Source organism: Zeus faber (assembly GCF_960531495.2).
Source record: "Zeus faber genome assembly, chromosome: 11".
Taxonomy (NCBI): Eukaryota; Metazoa; Chordata; class Actinopteri; order Zeiformes; family Zeidae; genus Zeus; species Zeus faber.
This window is the reverse complement of record NC_137205.1, coordinates 21,972,461-21,978,798: the sequence shown is the minus strand read 5'-3', so window position 1 is coordinate 21,978,798 and position 6,338 is coordinate 21,972,461.

The following is a 6,338-nucleotide window of genomic DNA, read 5'->3' as shown; positions in this document are numbered from 1 at the left end:
CACACAAGACACAGTACAGGACACACAGGACACAGTACAGGACACACAGGACACAGTACAGGACACAGTACAGGACACAGTACAGGACACACAAGACACAGTACAGGACACAGTACAGGACACACAGGACACAGTACAGCACACACAAGACACAGTACAGGACACACAGGACACAGTACAGGACACACAGGACACAGTACAGGACACAGTACAGGACACACAGGACACAGTACAGGAGACACAAGACACAGTACAGGACACAGTACAGGACACACGGGACACAGTACAGGACACAGTAAAGGACACACAGAACAGAGTACAGCACACACAGGACACAGTACAGCACACACAAGACACAGTACAGGACACACAGGACACAGTACAGGACACAGTACAGGACACAGTACAGGACACACAAGACACAGTACAGGACACAGTACAGGACACACAGGACACAGTACAGCACACACAAGACACAGTACAGGACACACAGGACACAGTACAGGACACAGTACAGGACACACAGGACACAGTACAGGACACACAGGACACAGTACAGGACAGAGTACAGGACACACAGGACACATGCCGACTCCATTTCAGACCAAAGGGCATCGCCGTGATGAGCTCCACCCTAACTGAAGGTGTGCTCATCATGAACATCAGATGTTCTCCATCGACCTCCTCCCTCTCTCTGATGAGTATCTGATGGAAGCTCTGACAGATGAGATCACTGGAGACCACCACATATCCCCTTTTCCTGCCTTGAGTAATGAACCATAAATAATGTCTTCACAGCCGTTTCATTGTTGATATTGTGACGTCATGTGTGCGTGTGTGTGTGTGCGTGCGTGCGTGCGTGTGTCTCAACTACAGTGCTCGTGTACCTGCCGGCCGCACACGTCCCTTGCTCCGCACTGCCACCATGTGGTGAATAGAGGTACTGCAAACGAAAATACATAAATCATGTAAAAATGAATCATCACTGGCGGTTAAAAAATAAAAAAAAATAAAAAGAAGAAGCAAAGTCACAAAATAAAACCTGGCGTCTACAGTGATCACATTTATAATTCCCCTTGAATGAATTTAGCCTTTAGTTTTCATGGAGCCCCAATTCATTTACAATCCCAAGGCACACTTTTATGTGATGCTAAAATCACTCGCTTTGACATTACAATGATGGATTTTGATTGGATCTGGAGAACATACAGGTCACTGAATGTGAAATATCAAAACATGTTGTTGTTTTGAAATGAACAAGCTGTATAATATCTCACAAATATATCTGAAAGCTGAATGTCCACTTGTTTTTAAAATCCACACCAATCCCAAAATAGAGCAGCACCACTCAGCCTTGACTCCAGACACAACATCAGGACCGACTGAAGCGCGTGGCAGCAGCGACGGGAGAGAACAAAATAAAAATACCTGAAAATAGACTTTGTTGGATGAAACACAACTGGATGTCATTACAGCTTCCAGATGTCCAGATGTCCATCTGGTCTGGAACAGCCACACGACACGTCTCTGCCAAAATCCAAGTAATAAAGTCAAATAAAACACATCACGTCCCAATATTTGTCCATTCCCCTGTGAGCTGCATGTTGTGTCACAGCTTTTATGATGCTGTTTTGTATTCTGTTGTGGTGGAAACCAGTGTACCAGTGTTTTCCTGTCAATAAAGAATGAATTAATAAAACATTACATAATAATATAATACTAACACAATATGTGTGGAGACTGGAGAGGTTTACCGTAAACACACATTTGGTGAGAAATGGGATCACATGACTCTATGCCGAATCTATTGGCTAGTATCTTCAAAATGGAAAATGGAATTTGTTTTTCAAAAAAAAGAAAAAAGAAAAACTTCCAACAAATTGGAGAGCAGGGGTTCCCAAACTGGCGTCCGTGGAGTTGCAGTGGGTCTGTGGCCCAAAATTAAAAAATTCATTATGAATAATAATAATAATAATAACAATAATTTATTTATTATTACTTTTTTTATAAAAAATATTTTATTATATTACATGATATGACCTATAACCGATAAAAGTGTATTTTACACATAATATCTATTAAAGGAGAATATTTCATGATTCTGGCATTTATCAGCTGAAAGTAAATTTCTAAAAACAGGAGGAGGAAGAATAAACTGATATAATAATAACGTGGCAGTTCCGTCCGCCACACGCCAGCCAACTGCCATCTCCAGGACCCTGCGGCACAGAGACAGACGACGATGGGTTGAAGACACCAGTTTGTTGTAGAGAGGAGGCTCGGTGGGATGAGCCAGGAGCCGATGGAACAGGTCATGACAGGGCTCCTCTCCCGAGTGCGTGGGGCGATGGGGGTTTCAACCGGCTGCTCGTTAGCCCAACCAATGTGCAACAGGCATGCAGCCCCCCTGATCCCAATCACCTAGATCCAGGTCAGGTGTGGCCGCTCAAACCATCCCATCCACACGCCACACCACAAATGATAATAATAATAATAATAATAATAATAATAATAATACAACTTGAAACCTTTAAAATTACACAAATAAAAATGAATTTGGACGGTTGGTGAATGCATTCTTGATGCTGCAGATTAAATATCTAAACATCTATTATTACATAACCTGGGCAGCTGGCCTGGACCGAGCATGTGCCTCCATTTTTTGGAATCCCTGGCTCTGAACACTGACTTATTTTTGGTGTAACATTCCACTTTATTACACAGCGGCGGCATAAAGGAGCATTGTTCCAGTGAAACATTATTCCAAAACAAGGACCAAGAGAGACGAAGAGCAAATAATTGGATTAGACACTTAAAAATAGCAGAAGCACAAGAACATATGCACGCGGAGGCAGAGGAGGAGAAGAAGAGGAGGAGGTGGATGAGGGATAGGAGGAGGCAGAGGAGGAAGATGAGGTGGAGAGGAAGGATGAAAAGGAGGAGGTGGGAGAGGAGGAAGATGAGGGAATGGGAAGGCGTAGAAGAGGGGGAGGGGTGAAGAGGAAGAGGGGGAGGAAGGGGGAGAGGAGGAAGAGGGGGAGGAGGAGGCAGAAGACGGGGAGGAGACGAACAGGATGAGGAAGAGGAGGGAGAAGATGAGGAGTCGAAGGTTTCACCAGTCAAAGGTTTGCGTCTTCTGATTGAAGAAGCCACCAGCAGTGGAAACAGCAGATGGAGGAGCACATACATACATAACAAAATAATACATTGAATGAGCCGTTTCTGACAACGTGCCAGATAAATAAATAGGGGATGACACACGCAAAAAGGCCTCTTCGGGTCCACTTTTCATACGGCACTGACCAGACATCACCACCAAGGAAGAGGAGAATTCTTGAGCTTTTCTGGATAATTGGATTAAAAGGAAGTCATGAAGGAGGACTTTTGGGAAAACACCAAATCAAAACATCCAAAACATCCCCGTGACCAGATCCTTCCCCCGCTGCCTCACCCACCCCAGTGCTGATGGATGAGTGGGCTTTGTTTCTCGGTTGCGTGTGTTTTGTGATGCAGGAGTTCACGTGTTACCACATGGTTAAAGTGAACTTTTATGATCGGGCGGAGTTTGCGACAGCGGGTGGGTTGCCTACACCTCGGCGGTTATCATTCTGACGTAGGGCTGCACGATTACGGATAAAATGATAATCACGGTTGTTTTATTCAATATTCTGATCGATTATTCATCAACATTATTCATATATTTTTTGGAACAGAATTATTTTATGGCACTTTGTAAATCAACAGAAAACTACCTTCACAATAATAATGATTTTTATAAACCTATAGATAAATAATCAAAGATAAGTGGTTTCACTTCAGTTGTAGAGGATATATAATAAGATTGTGTGTAGTGAGCTAGATTTTTGTTGTAATTGCAACAAATCTTTAAGGCATCTGGAAGGGAACCCAAAACACCAAAAAAAAAAAAATATTTTAAATCGCATACACAATAAATACACGGTCCTTGTATTATGTAATTGTTTGTGGTTATTGTGACCAGTAATTATAATTCAGGAGGTTTGTAAACATTGATATCTTTGGAATGTCTATAAATTCTGACTGATGTTATTGGGCTTTTCTTTCTTAGAACTTACTCTGCTGGATGTCAGTTGCCCTCAGAAGCGTATATATTTGAGACGTTTAGTTTCATCAATTTCTCTTCGGGTAATTCCTTTGACTACATCTTTTCAAACATAATACAGTTTAATAGTAATAAAATACCTGTAGCTTTGTATGGTCAAGAGTTCATATCTCATATTCCTTTACTTAAAGTCAAATCGCGACTATATCCGTGTCACCAGACTGCACCGCTATCACTGTCCGTGTACCCTGTCAACTTGCACATGCGCTGTGAGTGGTGCCATCTTGGCGAGGTGGCGATTGTTGATCAAGATGCCATGTTGGAGCTGCCCCGAATGCAAATGTTATTCGTTTTGTCAGTGGGCTCGTCGGGGCCATGACATCCGCAGTTGCAGTTCTGATGTCAGTTACATCTGCACGTGCTGCCATCTTGGTGATGATAAAAAATTATGAAAAAAATATTTTTAAAATTAATTATTCCACAATAATGTAACGAACTGGATCAAACTTGAATGACGGCATGTCGGAACTGCCCCGAATACACACATACAGTACATATACACAAACACACACACACACACACACACATATATATATATATATATATATACATACACACACACATACACACACATAGAATTATTTTATATTTTGTATATTCCATCTGTGTTGGCATGACAATGCACCAAATATTACCAAGACAAATTCTGTGTGTGGCCCAATAAAAAGAAGTATTATTCGGAGACAATCAATATTCATAAACATAATAGCGTTGCAATGTCTAATGAATGTCCTTTTGAATCATGACCCTAGTTTTATATTAGTAGTGGATCCTTATATCAACACGCACACATCAGCTCCAGGTTGCAATAACAAAATACATCAGCTTGATAAAGCAGCTGCAGCGAGCTCCTAGTTGCCATGGCGACACCACCTACACAACCACCAGTGATGGGATCTGTGTCCATTATGTCAATCTTCCTCTCCCTCACTCCTCCTCCTCCTTTCCGTCGCCCCCCCCCCAGGTGTGTTATCGTGACTGCAGAATAATTAAAGATTATTTCAACTACACTGAGATCTTCGATCGGTTTTCCTGCCAGTATCTCCATCAATACATACCTGCATTGATCTTATTTTCGGCATTTTGTGTGCAATGTCATACGGCTGGCATCTCGGTTTGCCATTTCGGTGTTCGGGGAATTTTAGAGGTTGGAAATATTCTCTGGCCCCCAAAACCAAACAGCGATGTTGACTTTTTGAAGGTTGTGTTGTAGACGTTCGCCGGTGAAAAACACACAAGTTGAACTGTTCAAATTTGCACGATGGACAGCAGCCAGATGAATTGAAGCACACTTTAAAAAGACTCGTGTCCAATGGAGAAATGCCTGAGAGCGGAGGGCAATTTATTTTAAAAGAGAACTGTAAGAGATGTTTATATGAAGACATTTTGTGGCTTCACACACTTCTCATGTCAAAAAAAAGGACAGAAAAGGAAAACTGCTGCAGTTTTTAACATGACTCCCAATGATCAAAAGGTAAGGTTTAGGCTTGAAAAAAAAAACAAAAAACAAGCACTCGAGTTTTCCTTGAAATGGTTTGACTGAGACCACGAGGGTTCTCTATATCTATGCGATGAATGAATTGGCGATTTTGTTTTTACTTTTCGTCTACATTTTTGTATTTATTATTCTTCCTTTTTTATTTTGAGGGCTTTAATTGCAATACACATTTGTCGGTAAAACACAGCAATTAACCATTTGTATTCCTGAGCAAAATCAGCCATTTTGTAAATGCTGTTTAATAAGTTTGTTATTATATTAATGAATAATAAATATTAAGGGAAACGCTGGCCAAGGCCTGTAGGATGGAGGGCGCCAAAAAGAGCACCACTGCCCCCTGGTGGCCAACCATCATAACCAGCTATAAACACAGTCAACACTGGCCCCTGGTGGACAACGCCCACATTAGATTTAAATAGTCAACATTGCCCCCTAGTGGACAACCACCCTATTAGATGTAAACACAGTCAACACCGCCCCCTGGTGGGCAAACACCATGTTACATTTAAACAGTTAACATGCTGAGGTGGGACTGTTGAACCAAAAGCAAATAACTGCGCTGCAGGAGGGGGAAGGGTTTAAATTAATTTATTTAAAAAAAAGTATAATTTCTCCACTGAAGCAGAACAAACACCAATCTTTTTTTTTTTTTTTTTCCCCTCTGTCCTCAGTCATTTTGAAACATGAACAATCTGAAAG